This window comes from Pezoporus occidentalis, unplaced genomic scaffold (assembly GCF_034315485.1).
Source record: "Pezoporus occidentalis ecotype Australia unplaced genomic scaffold, CSIRO_AGI_Poc_V1 ctg20, whole genome shotgun sequence".
Taxonomy (NCBI): Eukaryota; Metazoa; Chordata; class Aves; order Psittaciformes; family Psittacidae; genus Pezoporus; species Pezoporus occidentalis.
This window is the reverse complement of record NW_026913856.1, coordinates 5822215-5837609: the sequence shown is the minus strand read 5'-3', so window position 1 is coordinate 5837609 and position 15395 is coordinate 5822215. Positions and strand designations below refer to the sequence as shown.

General features: G+C 39.5%; 1 long non-coding RNA gene across 1 annotated transcript; it reads right to left on the bottom strand.

Annotated features, from left to right (window-relative positions):
• Positions 1 to 977: 977 nt before the first annotated feature.
• Positions 978 to 15380, bottom strand: LOC134163468 (uncharacterized). The gene is made up of 2 exons (XR_009964742.1): positions 15295 to 15380; positions 978 to 1458 (listed from the first exon to the last, which is right to left on the bottom strand). It is a non-coding gene; the product is annotated as an uncharacterized LOC134163468 (long non-coding RNA).
• Positions 15381 to 15395: the final 15 nt, after the last annotated feature.

The window sequence follows — 15395 nt, the reverse complement described above, 5'->3', positions numbered from 1 at the left end:
TTGACAAAATGTCAGGTCCCCTTCCCTGCCCAAAGTACAGAAGACCCTCAGCATACCGGTGATGAAGCTTCCCTGTCATTCCTTTATTTTTTCACACCATCGCTGACTCGTTCTCTTATTGTATGGGTAAAATTACCAGTTTTATTTATTGGGCTGCACATTTCTAAGAACCCATTTAATGCACATTTTCATAAGACAGTTTTCATGGAATATAAACTTCATATTCCATTTAAGCTCCCAAGTAAAGGACTCCTTTTACCTTCCACTCAGTAATACACAGGTCTGTAAAAAAATACCTTCATTTTTCTGCTGGGCAAGGTGGGATTTCAACATAGCACATCTATGAGCTAATCCCATTTGAAGAATGCTGCTGCTCTTGCTGAGTTTAGTACCACTGTATCTCCAGGGAAGAAGTTCAGGACTGCGATTAAAGAGCTGATTAGGTGTCAAAAGCCTCAGTACAGTCCCCCTGCATGTTCCTGTCAACACCACATCAGCTTCTGCTAACTGCATTATAGAATTCCCCAGTAATGCCCATTTACTTAGGCAGTAAAAATCAAAATAGGTCAACATCTGGCTTAACTCTGAATGGCTGGGCCCTGCAGAGAAGCTTTCACACAATCTTATGCACTGTAAGTATGGTCTTCTTCACCTTTTCTTCTTAATTGCAAAAATACCTTGCTCAGGTTTGCCAAGTTAGTGCCATATTTTCATTTGTGCACACCATACTTCTGTAAAGCACACATACAGTATCTTCTACAACACAAGATGAAGCAAATGCAAATGTTGCTTTTGCTGTAGGTTAACTGGTAGACTTTGCATGTTATACAAAAAGCAACTGATACTTACAGCTTCCTGCTTTGCTATTGTTTCCTTATTTTCTCTTCATGAAAAGCTACCTGTGCTGGCATAATTACTTATTGCAACTCGTGTGGTGGTGAGGCTTTTTTCAGAGATCTACATCTACAAACAGCACGTGATAGTTGTAAATGTTTTACTTCAGATTTGTTTGAACGCCTCTACAGGCAAATGCCAGCCTGGTTGTTGACAAGGCAGTTTATGTGGCAGCTTATGACAGACTTTTTTGTACCATCACAAGAGTTGAAAGAGTCTCTTGTTAACACCATGTCACACCAGAAGGCTGAGATTTACTTGCTGTAATCATTCCCTCCTATAAAATTTGGATAGCAAAACTTTACAAAGCAAAGGAAGGCTGAGACCTAGTGTGAAGAGTGAATTATTTTACAACTGCTTCCTTTATGATCTTTATACTTTCATCCACAGTATTTCATGTTGGCTGTTGGCAGAGACAACATACTGAATTAGAAGAATCTCACACCCGAGTCGGTATGAGCCAGCATGATCCACATTCACAAAACGCAGATACCAGCTATTTGTCCAGTCTTTCATCATGAAATAATTTCCCATTATTCTCCACATGTAGCTCCATAATTACAGCTGTAAAACATCAAAATTTAGAAAAACATCACTGGAACTACCAGTGCCTCACAGAAGATATTTTCCCCCTAAAGTTTTGCACATATATGTACGTGCAATAATAACAGGTTTATACACTATAGAATATAGCTTTTAAATTAAACATGTGGGGCTTAAAACATCTGGTTTACTTCACGCTGCCTTGTTGCTCGTCTTTGAAATTCTGTGCAATAGTATCCCTTTTAGTTTGCTTCAGCAGGGAGGGATAAAGCAATGGAGCCACACATATTGGCTTCCTTGACATAGGATCAGAACTCAAGCCATGCACACGATACCCTAAGTGCTGCTGCTGTTATTAACCACTGTGGAGACAGAAACAATCACACTGACGTTGCATTAGTCAGAACAGCTAACAAAATAATCCTGTGCTGTGATGCTATGCTCAATTAAATAGCTATTGCTATGGCATGTGCCTCAAGCCCCATGGCTTTAAGCAGCTGAAAGCCCTTGGTGTGCCCTACAGCAGCTGTGCATTTGACCAAACTGCCCTTCTTTTGGGGGCTTTTAAAACTCATCTCAGTGTTCTGCTGTGTTTTGACGGAATGCAGTTGCAGTGCAGAGGGCAGAGGCATGGGATTTTTGTGAAACATATGCAGCCACGCAAAATCTAGGGTAAACCATGGAGCATTGTTCAGCATTAACGTGACCTTTGCAGGGATGTGTTTACCAGCTAGCTTACCAGCTGGAGGCTCCACAGAGGCTTGAAGAGAGTGCCAGATCACGCAGTGCCATTGCATGAGCACTATTTCACTGAGTATAGTGCATTGCATAGGATACCAGAGCTTGGCTTTTTCTTCTTGTGTAAAAAAGCAACTTCCTAAATAGTAACAGTCTATTTTTTTTTACACTGTACAGGCATGTGAGATGACAGTTGTCATAGAAGAGATCACTGGGTGTGATTGAACAGAACATAGATCTGTTACATCCCTTCAAAGGATCATTTCAAGCATATTAACCTAGTCTTGTGATTATTTTTTTGTGCACCATATTAGTATTGGTCTCTGAATTTAATGTGATCTATAGATCAGCCAATTTCAGCTTCATTTAAAAGCCAGCATTGTTTCACCTTTCACGTGACTTGAGGAACTCCCCATAAAGCACACTAATTTTTCTTTAAAAAAAAAAAGTGTTTTCCAGAAAAGATGTATTTTGTAATTCCAGAATGTCTTTTCTTATTATCGCTATCTAGCCATTTAAAATAATGTGTATCAGAAAAGAGGTCTTCACCCTAAAGAAGATTTTAAATTGATTTTTAATTTTTCATTGTTTAAGATTCAATTCAAGAAAAGCAAAGACTGCTTTTCAGTACAGGCAGGCTCCCAAAATGCGCTGCCAAAGTCTGTACTTGTCATTCTTTCAGTGGGAATAGCTGTTTTAGTGATGTTTATATATTAGCAAAATTAGGTTCCAAAATGAGCTGCAGTATCTATAAAAAAAAAAAGAGGATAATATTATTTTAGGGAAACTAATTGGAAACTTGTTTTCGGCTAATGTAGTTATTATTTCCATTATGACAAGCTGGAAGCAGATGAAATTCACCTTTATCTTCCCCAGCCTGGTGTCTCACACTATTTATTCAAACTGAAATTAAAACCTGACAAAATCCCAGTGAGGCATTTCGCACCAGTTGAAGATTATTCTTCTGGAAAAGAACTTTTGTTCAACAATTTCATTATGTTGTTATAGACATATTTATTATAAAAGGGTGATACATAAATCAAAATCTACCCATTCCTGCATACTTTCCCCACCCCCAATAAAATAAAAAGAAGTCTAAGATGGTATTTTTCCCAGTAAACTAAAATTTTAAGGAAAAATGGCCATCACTCTTTATACAGTGAAGAGGGTGTGCTAGAGCTCAAGGAAAATTTACATGGGAAAACAGATGCTCTGCAAACTTTTGGCACTGACTGGACCCTCATTAGCCCTATGCAAGAGCATAGTCTGGCCAGCACATGCAAGAGAAGAGCAGAAAATAAGGCAGAAAGTTGTTTGCTTTATGCTGGTTTTATTCTGCCATGCCAACCTGTAGCTCTGTGCCCAGGGAAAACCTTGGGTTTTTAGAGGTGTCCTTCTTAGATGCGCAGGATAAGAAGGGGGGGGAATTTTGAGCCTGCACATTGCATGGTTAAAACCAACACAAAATAGAAGCTCGTTGTAATATTTGCCAAGGGCTGTGCACACAGGTGTTATCCTTGGGTGAATTTAAAGCTTTGAGTCCTGTTCCCCTGTGAAAAGTGGCCAGCCTTAGGCCAATACAAAGCAAAGAGAACCAGTGCAGCACAGCAGTGGTGTTGGGCAAGCATCTCTTGCATATGAAAGCAATGGGGTGAAAAATTGTTTCCTGCTCTAATAACTAAAGGATATTAAGAGGGATAGGTTCACAGGGGTGCGGGCTACTTTTCATATTTAGAAGAAATTTTCCAGAAGTGTAAAATGATAATTACATGAGGAAAGGGTGTTTAATAATTTTCCCTGTTAATTCAAATGCACAAAAGTTAATTGCAGTTTGGCAGCCTGTGATATACAAATTAGGAGAGTTTAATTCTGCTAATCCTCACTTTTGAGTTGCAGGGTATTGAATTTAAATATGATCATCTCACAAAGGGACAAATCCTGCCTCCACTGAAGCCGGTAGGAGCTTTACTGTTGATTTCAGAAGGAGCTGGGTTCAGTCCCAAGGTGCCTGCATTAGCTGTGCATGTATGAGGGAACTGGCACAGAGCAAGGCAGACTAACATGGTTCTTCTCTCAGAGTATGTGCCAAAAATTCCTTGGAGATTCTGAAAAACTTTGGAAAACTTGTCCAGCCCCATTATTCAATTCATGCAGCTATTGTTGGCTACCCTTAGGCCCAGTGGGAGAAGTTGAGTTTTCTGTGGTTTTCCATTTCCCACTTCATTGTCTGTCTGATTAAATAACCAATGCCAACAATCCCTAAAAAAGCAAGGACTGTAATACAAACTGTGCCATTTCACATGCCGCAGCCTGCAACAGTCTGACTGCTTTACCAATCACTCTTCCCTTCCCTGTATGTTGTTTCCAGCACTTGTCTCATACATCTCATTTGAGACCATGTAAGATTTTAGCCCATTCCTCCTGTGAGTAAACCCAGGAGGATCAGAAGAAAACCAGTTGAACTTGCTGACAGAGGCTGGATATCCTGCTTTGAAGTAGGTGAAAATTTTGCTTCAGTGGATATAGGATGTAGGAGAGGACTATGTGTTACAGTGGAGAAGGCTGCAGTTTAGACCTCTGCCTCTGAGCTCGTACTTGCTTTGGGGCTAACTCTTGCCTTTGAACACCTCTAAAATTATGATAAAGCTATTTATCCATCTTTGCAAAGTATCTGCATGCATGTATAGCTGAGAAGTGTAATTTAAGGTTGATCAACTGAACAGGACAGTACAATATATCTGGGCCAAGCACTTTACCATCATTTAATTTAAATTTATGTATACAAATTACATGAGATAACTACTACAAAGATCAGTCCAATCAGAAATGGATATTACTTGAAAATACCCATTTGGATTGAAATAGTGCAAGAAAATCAATCCCGGACCTTTACAAAACTGGATAAAAACATAAGTCACCAAATACATCTTGATGTGAGGCAAAAGTCCTCGAGTTCAGCTATTACTGACGTTTCAGCTATTATTCATCAATTTAGGAGGAAAAGCTGAACCCAGATAATTTGTAAAGCCTGTATGGTATTTCCAAACACATCTCCTGCCTTCCTGGTGATGATTATTACATGCTGCTTTAATTAAACAGATTAATTTACATCTCCTGTCATGAGAGGATATGTGCACCAGCAGAGATTTATATCTCTGGATTGCTTCCCTCAGTCACTGCTCATAGCTCTGAGGCTGCAGCAGTGTTTTCTCCTTGGACCATCAAAAACGTAGAAGCAGAGATGCTCTGTGATTCCAAACAAAATAATTTTGATGTCACAAGAAATGTCATTAAAACTACTGCAGTCTTTTAATAAGCTCCTTCTTGGGAGAATGGATTTTCAGCCTCTTCACATCAGCACTCAGCGAGTAACTACAGTGAAGTTTTGTGCCAGTGTCCCTGTTACAAAATCCGTTACTCAAGGGTTTATAATTACAACATGCCTATAAAAATTTACTTTAGTCAGAAACCCAGGATATAGTTTCTCAGACAGAGAGGAAATATTGTTGTCTGAACTTGGTTTAAATCAATTTTGAGTTTCAAGAATCCAAAAATAATACAGTTTGTGGGTTTTGTATGCTTTTTGTGTGGTTCTATAACTCAGAAAGAAATCACTTTGCAGAATAAAGTGTCATGTTTGTTTATAAAGCAGAGCAGGAGGAAAAATAACACAGATAAAAGTTCAGGCTTTTTACAGTGGCTACTCAAAATTCTAAGAAAACAATTTTCTCAAAGAATGTCCCTATAGTGTCCTCATGAGCCTTTCCCTGAATAGATACAATAACATATATTGAAGGAACTCAGCAGGGTCAGGGTTCATGTATGTGAACTGCTCTTTTAAGCAGCTGGAGAAATAACTTCCTGACATCAGATTTCGTTCTGCTCCATTTCCATAGCCAGGACAGGAGAAGAATCATTGATAGGCAAAGATGCAAAAAGCCACATTGCTGAGACACTGTGCTTAAACATATTTACATTATGCTTGTGGCTACTCACAGGACAGAGATGTGTTCATTCAGAACTGTTAGTTACGTGCAACAGGCATTTTCCTCATTTCCATGTCATGGCAGTGACAAGGAAGACATTCTGTGCTCTTATATAAGGATTGCTAATAAAAACATCAATAACTGCACCTTGCACAACTGAGAGTTCCCATTTATATTGGCATTGCTAAATGTCTTGCAATATTTAGACTTTGGCTTTTATCAATAAAGACTATAAAGCTGTTGCTAAACTGAAATATTGATGACACAGCCAAAGCCCAGCTGACAGACAAAAAAAAAAAGGCAGAAAACAAATCCTATAAATCTTAGTGCAATATTTGTAATTTTGTTTGGAATTTACAATCAAGTCAGTTTTATCCAATTAAATATTATTCAGTCTGTCTATGTCACCTCTTCCCTATTAGACAAAATGTTCCAGTTCTCAATATCCTACTTCTGTATCAAGTTGACAGGGTCATTTTTCACATGGCAAGTTGGTATTAAGGGGATATTAAACCATTTTGCATACAACAACCCAAAGCATGCTGCAACTAAACAGTAGCTGTTTCCTTCTGATGGTGTCATTAAAGGTCCCCTTCCTAGCTATTTTGGTGGGTTCCAGTTTCGCTAGCCCCATTAGATACTAGTAAAATATTGCAGGTTTGGAAATAGTTTTTGAATCCATAACCATAACACTCTATTTTTCTCATTAGCAGCTTTTGGCATAAAGAAGCAAGACACAGCTAGTCTTAGTGCAACCCTAGCGCCCATTAACTAGGTGAAACCCCAAAGTCTTGTAAAAACACACATTTGCCACAAGTGAGATTTTTCCTTCTATTTTGAGGGAAGAAGGGGAATTGTTTTTAATTTATTCAGTTAAATTATTAATTTTATGCCTAGTGCTATGACTTCTTTAAGGTCAACCTGTATAAGGAGAATTACCTCTTTTGGGGTGTGTTATTTCCACCTTGCAATGTATCAGGTATTTCACAAAATTATTGAATAATTTTAAAAAAAAAAAAAAAAGGAGAGAAAAGCAAAATAAATCCAACAAAAACTTACCAAAGAATATGCTTATAAATGCATTTTGCTCTTCATTCAACTTCAGGCTTTTAGTATTACTGATTCAGAGCCCATATGTAATGAAATATATAGAGTATGTGCGTGGGCATAAGAGGAAGTATGTATATTTTCCACAACTCGCTGAAATCCAAATGTACTCCTAAATTCTAAAGAAATTCTGCCCATGAGTCATCCTGGCAGTGCAGTGTAGGAGTGTGAAACTGTGTGGGAAAGGGTGGGCTCTAATGAAGAGCAGAGTGCTATGCAGAGAGACTCATTAATAAACTTGATTCTGATGGTTTACACCGATCTCTTAGTTGTCTGGGTCTTTATAAGCTCTGTTTCTATAGCAGTTCTGAAAATCCTAGAGGAGATGTTGAACAGAAGCTTGGGTAATATAGTCTCACCCTTCCGGGACTGTACCATGCTTGGTTTCTTAACTGGCCTTGCAACTCACTTCAGTCACGGCTCTAGGAGGAGGTGCTCTTTGGTGCTAAAAGCAATTAGAGAGTATATTTTACTCTACATTTGGACTGAAAACATCAAGGCTTAACCACGCAACCATGGTTCCTGCAACCATGCAGAAAAGAAGACACAGTAGCAATGTCACAAAACTAATCACTTGCTACAGTCCCATGGCATGATGCAATCGATATGCCATGAAACCTCATTGTTTATATACCACCTCTTTTCTTTTTTAAATGTCTTTCATCTTCAAATGTCATGAAAGGCTAAATAGCCTGATTTTCACCAGGGAGCTTTTAAAACTACATTTTTCTTCCATAACAGGAAATTCCTCATGATCACGTGCGTGCTTCCTTTCTTCTACAGTTTAATTGGCAAAACAAAACAGATATTCACCTATATTGAAATAGTGTTATGCAATGGCCCATTGAAGGAGAATTCATTAAGAAAACTGAAAAAACAACTTGTGACAAGGGTAACCAGGCAACAGGTACACTTCCCAGATGAAGAAAAGTGAGATTCTCACTGGACTTTCTCCCAGGGCAGCCCAAAGCCAGTCGCTTTTCCCACTGCTCTACATTATTACTCCATTGTTTTTATCCTCCTTTTAGACCCTGCAGTTTCTTAGCCAATATCGCAAAAGGTCAAGGAGGTTCATCAGTTCATCTCTTCTCTGCTGTACAAGACTTTCAGACAGGGATTTTTCTCCCTTTTTCATCCTCATGTAGCTTTGCAATGAAACACTAACTTGGAACCCATAAATCCTGTCACTTTCAAGTAAGTTTCAGATAGGCATCTGGACTTTAAGGGACATATTAAAAAAGAAATGAGTTGGGTTTTCTTTCTGGGTTTATCCAGGAGCATCCAGGACTCACAAAACTTTACACTGAATATTAACCTCGCTTTTCACAACATTGCAGTGACAAAAAACTAGCTTGAAATTGATTTATTGATCCCTAAAAAGACAGATATATAAGGTTATTCAAGTTAACACTTCAATATGTGCAAAATCTATTATGTGAGCTTGTTAACATTCATGTGTTGGCTAACAGTGGCTATACAAAGGACAAGGCAGATGACCCCCTCCTGAAACAACTGCTCATGGACACAAATTCAGCAGTAAACACCTTTTCTGGGAAATATGTGCATCTACACTGGAGTCACTGAGAAGCATCAGTTGATATTTAGTTCCTTCAAAAATTAAGCCATGTACTTAGCATTCCAAAGTGTATTTACTTTTTCCAGCTTTGGTGCCTACAGTTGTTACAGGTTCTTACATATGTGTTGGAATTATTTGGATAGTTCTTCTTCCTATTAAGCTACTTGCAAGAAGAAGTAGTGAATATTCACAGTGTTTGAAAATCAGCCATGAGTCAAAGCACAGATTTCAGGACCACTGAGTCTGCAGCTGTATATATACAGAGAAAAGTGTTTCACTTTACAGATGTAAACAAAATACTTTTTCAGTCAGAGAAAGGAAGGTTCTTGTGGTCCTTTACTGTGAATTCATTAGAGTTTTCAGTAATTTATTCTCATGCAGAGTTTCTGTTGCAGTGGGTCTGTGTTCCTCACATGACCTCAATTTTTCTAATGAGCTGCTAATGAGAGGTCAATTAGTTATGGAAATTAGAAAAACATTCACTGAGGAACTGTACTGAGGTAAAGTGTGCTACCTCATAATGCTATAAATCATTACAGCTTTAATGAATATTTTACTCTTTTTCATGTTATAGCTAATTTCCTACCCTACAAAATGGCTTCAAGATGATTTTGAAATCAGCATGAGCAGCTCTCCTAAAAATGTTAATCATACTGTATTTATGATCATTGCAGAAGAACACCTTACCTTTTGCTTTTACCACTAAAAGTCTGCACATGTATCAACATCTTGCCATGAAATCTTCAGATGATTAAAACAGAGATGTTAGGAACACCAGATTTGCCACACTAAATTAGAGCATTAATCTGACATCTACCCCGCCTCCATTTCCAGCAGTCACCTTTCATTTGGCACTGTAGGGGGAAAATGGACATCCTGTAAAGCCCCTGGCTGATGGGATCGCACCCAAACCGGTGCTTGCAAAGGGTCCTCCTGAACCCTTTTTTCAGGTAACCAGGACCAGCAGCACTGCAAGAAAAACAGCCAGAGCCTACAGCACTTCATCCTGACCCCAATGTTGGTAAACTCCACTCCCCTCACTTTAGTGAAAGACCTTCAGAAATTGACAGCAAGTAAGAAGTTTAAATGTTCACTTCATTATTCGCCTTCTTCCAGGGCACCCATTTAGCACTTTTTTAAAAGGTCTTAAATGAATGGTATAGAAACACAGGAAAAGAGGCAAAAAGAGTTCAAGGTACCAAGATGGATAGTGGGTTAGTTGAAGTCTCATGCAATCAAATGTAGAGGCCAGGGTTATAATTCACTGCTGAAATTCAGCTTTGCGCTGTCATAAGTTATTATTTCAGAGCAGAAGCTGAAATGGCCAGAGAGGGGAAAGTGTACAAGCAGAAGTATAATTGGACTTCAGTATTTCATACTGATACCTGGAGACTTCCATTGCTAAGCACTGTTTCAGAGGCTGACCAGGGTAATGCTGCAGTGAACAGAAATAAGAGAGCTCCCATATTCAGACCATTAGATTATGCAGTTTCCCTTGCAGGCACTGTAAATCAAAACCAAAAGACACCCTGTTATGTGCTACAAGACAGTTTTGTTGGCCTTTCTTCCCAAACACATTTTGAACACACATGCTTTTTATATGAGTCTCATTCACTTCAGCTTTACTGTCTCAAATACAGATTTAAATTGGGAGGACAGAGAAAAGGAAAAAAAAATAAGTCAGACCTTGAAACCAAGCAGCTATCCACAGAAAAGGAATGTGGCAGCTGGTTAAACAAAACAATTAATGCATCATCACATCAATGTGATTTTCTTCATGTCTAAAGAATTACAAGGTGCTTATCCATTTGAACCAGCCCCGGTGTGGATTTAGGTGAAAACATTGCAGTTATTTTACTTCGGTGTGTTCAGTGCCCATCATTTTGGTGCAAAGAAATCCATTGTGCCTATTAAGGGGTAAATAAGCTGGTCCAAAGAACAGTTCTGTCAGTTACTCTTAGGATCTCCTTGGGTAGCACTCACATTTATGTCTTTGATTCCCCCTTCCTTCCCTTCGTCTTGGAAAGATAAACAACAACGGGGTGTCTCACTACTAATTGAAAGCAATATAATACCACACAGATCAGCTCCATGATGGAATAAAGAAGAAGTGAGTGTGAATCTAAGTATCTTCTCATATCATTGCCTCTACATTGTTTTCAGGAGCACTTTTGTCAGGCAGTGATGAAAGGCTGAGAACAAAGTCAGTAAAATTCCCTTTTACTGCTTAAAAATTCTCAGCTGGTTTGCTATATCAAAACCCTGTCTCTTTAAACAAATCCCACAGTTAAAACACCAAGTTATAATTCAGCAACTAACTCAGAAAATGACAATTTAATCAATCAGAAGAAACCCTTCTGAAAAAGAAAGGGGAAAAAAAAATCGTCAAGCTTTGATGCCATGTGAGTGGTTGAAACTATAAAAAGGTTCAATCATTGTAGAACAAGCCTGCAGCATCAATGTTTATTAAAGTCAGGGGAGCCATTTATTGACCTGGGAAATAGCAAAGCACCAGAAGCACTGCTGGATTGCATTTTTGTACTTAACAAATGGAAGGTGATATTTTCTTTTTCTCTTTTAATTGTGATTCCGTCAAATCCCAATAGTTAAAAGCCTCTCAATTTTTAAAGGAAAGCAAAGAGAAGGACAGTCCACACTGTTCTTCAGTCCTTCTCTTTGCTCTGACTCTTAGCACTGGGATATATTAAATAATTGCAACACAGGATCAAATTTTTAGGCATCTCTGTATGCCAGCAAAATGACAGACAGGTGTGTGCTCCCCCCACCACTTGAGGTGGTGGTAGAAGATAGGGAGCTACCATTATGAAGCTATTTTTTTCTGTAATCAAAAAGGACTTACTGTATTTATTCCCATAAAGGTACCCTGCCACCCAGACAGCCAAAAGCATTGATGATAAATTGTCTTCTCCTAGACTGACAATAGGCATTTTCTCTAACTACACATCTTGGTTGTCCTGGACATTTTGTAATTCTGTTGTGCTACAAGCACTTTGTTGAGGTACACCTTTTCACATTGCACAAATTGTGAACCACATAAGGCTATTAAAAGGAAAGGATCAGCCATGAAGTGGTGAAGTGTGCATATGGATCTGTGTTACCCAAATTACAGGAGTTGGCCTTCTGCTTCATTCTTTCCATATTGTCCCCATCCACAGGAAACCTTGGGGTCAGCAAAGGAACATGGGGCAGGGATTTAAAACACTCTGCATGCGTCTGCTGCCACCTAAACCGGTGCCAAAACTGAAAGGGGGACTTCAAAAGCTAAGAGGATGAGTCAGTGCAGCCTGAGCTGACACACCACACGCTGAAGCTGAGAGCTGTGGCATATCCTCCATGGATTAGGTACAAAGCAGGATGAGCAGCACACGTGGGCCAGCAGGTTATACATGCATGCATCAAAGGGTAATGAATATTCCAACAAATCCCCAGTCACCAAGAGCCATAGCAGTTGTCCATACACTGCATGTATTAGCAGCTCAGAGCTTGGTGGGAGCAAGAGAGATAGAAACCAAGACTTCCACTTGAAACCTGCGCCATCTCTACCACTCTGAGAGTCCCACACTGTTTCCGTAGGGAGCACAGGGTATAAAAGTGCCTTTCTGATTCCACTCAGTCATACATAGCACTTCACACCTTCCTTTCAGGTTTGCAAACAGACCTCTGGCAGCTCTACTTCTCATTTTCTTTTCCTCATCCATAGAGAAAAACACATAATACCCTCACTTAAAACACAGGGAAGGATTTTGACACAAATTAATGATTCGCTGTCACACTATAAGAATTTTTATATTTGAAGGGGGGGGAGGAGGCTTCAGGTATTCTGAGAGCTGTAAAAAGCTGCTTCAGAACTCAAAGACAGCTCATTAAAAATCACATCACCAGATAGGTTGGTGTAAGGTTTGAGACATTTTTCACTAAAATCACAATACTGCAAGAATATGAATAAATAAACAGTTACAGAAAAAGTAACCCACAAGTTCCCTCAAATTAGATCCCATTGGCACGAAATCAGTTCACAGCTGTCACTTCAGTGGCTCCAAGACAGATTATTTCTTAAATAATGTTAATGACAACTTTGATTTGACTTCTGTAATTACTAAAGGAAGAAGGGGCTGCATTTCCTAGGAACAAAAAATCTTTTATCTGCCTGTTTCATGTACAGTCTTTGATGAAATGGAGCTCCTTTCCCCTGAGTTATTTCCCTGAGCACTTTTGTTTTGAAAAAGAAATGGATTTCCAGGTCGAAGGCAAAGCTGCTGTACAGCTATCAGAACTGTGGGAGAGGTGTCTAATTGTCATCTACAATGACCCTCGACTCTTTCCTAAGCAGAGCCTTGCTCTGCCTTAGAAGCGGGCGTATTTATAGAGCCGGATTGTTCTCTGAGTTACCTCCACTATCACCAGTAAATCACACAAAATTTCTCCTGTAATCAGTGGAGTGTCTTCAGATTTACCAGACAGTATAATCTGGTCCAGGAGACAGCTGATTGCTATCTGTAACCACCCCATCCAATTCAAGTGATGGGAGAAGTAATCCAAAAATCTCCTTCAGACCTTTTTTACTGCCAAAATACATCAAATTCTATGGCAGCCTTTTTACAATTTCCACTTTTCTAAATAAACATCACACAGCCTGTACTGCCTTTACTGCAAAACACTTCACCCTGCCTGTATTGTGGTGGGTTGCTAGCTGATGTGCTAACACACAAGACAGTGGCAGCATCTCCATGTGAGTCTGTAGCGTGGTACCAAGACATGGCGTGCAATGGGGCTCAAGCTATGGATCCAGAGCCCTTTCTCGTCAGGGAGCACCAGGAATAATCCTTACGGCGAGCTGAAAGCCCTTTGCACTGTCCCCCTCCCAGTTAGACACTGCATGGCATTGTACATTATTACTCAGCTCCCAAAGATTAAAGAGTTGGTGGTATTGCACTCCTGCACATCAAAAGTATTGGGCAGCTGATACATGCATCCAAAACAAGGCTCTAAGCAGCCTGCTGAAGAAGTGTTGAGCTGGGCTGCCCTGCAGGCAGGACAGGGCAACAGGAACAGCTCTGGCAGAGGCCACCAAGCACAGCCAGGCACTCAATGGCTGAAGAAGTGCTGATGACTGTGCAGAAACGTATTTCGAAGGAATCATTTAAAGTACACTCCTGGACTGTAAATGAACTGCAACTGCTCAGAAAAAGCCCTGAGTGACATTAAAGACCATGCAATTAAACACAGGGCTCTGATCTGCAGTGATCAACAAAAAGCAAATACATTATTAGAATGCATGATAAATAGAAAATAACACAAAAAAGTGTCCGGATTATGGCTGTACTGTGCCATTCGATTAATTAACAGCTTTCCCCTATTGTTTTTTTCACTAAGACTCAAACATGTTCATTCTTTAATGAACATTTGTATTCCCAAAACTGCAAATTTCTTCCCAGCCTTCTTTTGCTCGGAAGGCTTGATAGCTGTTACTGAGAAAGAGAACAGAGAAGGAGCTAACACGATGGAGCCAAATGAAGCAGGAGAGCTCCTGCACTCACACAAAGACTTTCTCACTGTGACCCTGAATTTCAGAGCATCTTCAATTCATTTATGGAGCCTGGAAATGAAGGGACCTTGCCTATATGAAAATCAAATATTCCCATGCAATGCTATGACTTCGCCTTGAAGTGATTGTGGCTCCATGTTTCATTCACATCTGTGATGTGGTGATTTTAACCCGCTGAGCTTAACTGTGTAATAAGGATGCCTGGATGTGGATTAATTTATCCTTTCCCACTATAACCAGGTTTTGCCCTTCATTGTACGTTTTTGTGGACTCTATTGAAGCATAAATCTTCACAGAGTTCTTCAAGCTTTGATCTACATCTTGCAAATGCGAGAACTCTTATGCCTGTATTGTCTTTTGGAGCACACCAGTTCATTAAAGTTTTCCACACTGAACCCTCACTCTTATTGCTCTATCACCTGGTTTATGTGCAGAATGTCAAAACAGGCATCAGAAATCGGATTTATGAGGATATATACAGAAATTGTGGTCCCCGTTTGTGACTGGGAGTCAGCTGGCAATTTCGTAGCAGTATTGCCTCCTCAGCTACCAGAGTCCAGCCTGGAAGCCTAAAGACAGCACTGCCAAGATGTGATTCAAAGATCATGGTTCAGGACTAACAAAGCCTTGAGGCTTTTTGCAGTCTATTTGAATTTATACACTTTATAATTACATTTGACCATTTTGTGATTATTTTGCAAGTGCTCATTTTGAAAATGAAAGCTAAATAAGTCAAGCAGCTTCCAAATACCAATATGAGGTACATTTCACACTCCCTTTTCTTCTGTCTTTGAAATATCATAATATTATGGATGAAACCATAAGCCTGCAGCACTACAGAACGCACAAGCATTGACAAATCTCAGGTTCCTCTACTGATTTACCATTTCATACCGAGTCAGAATTATCTCCTGCTCACAAACTCGAGCGCCCACTCCTCACATAACCGACTCGACAAAAGGAATTCGGGGTGCTTTGACGTTGC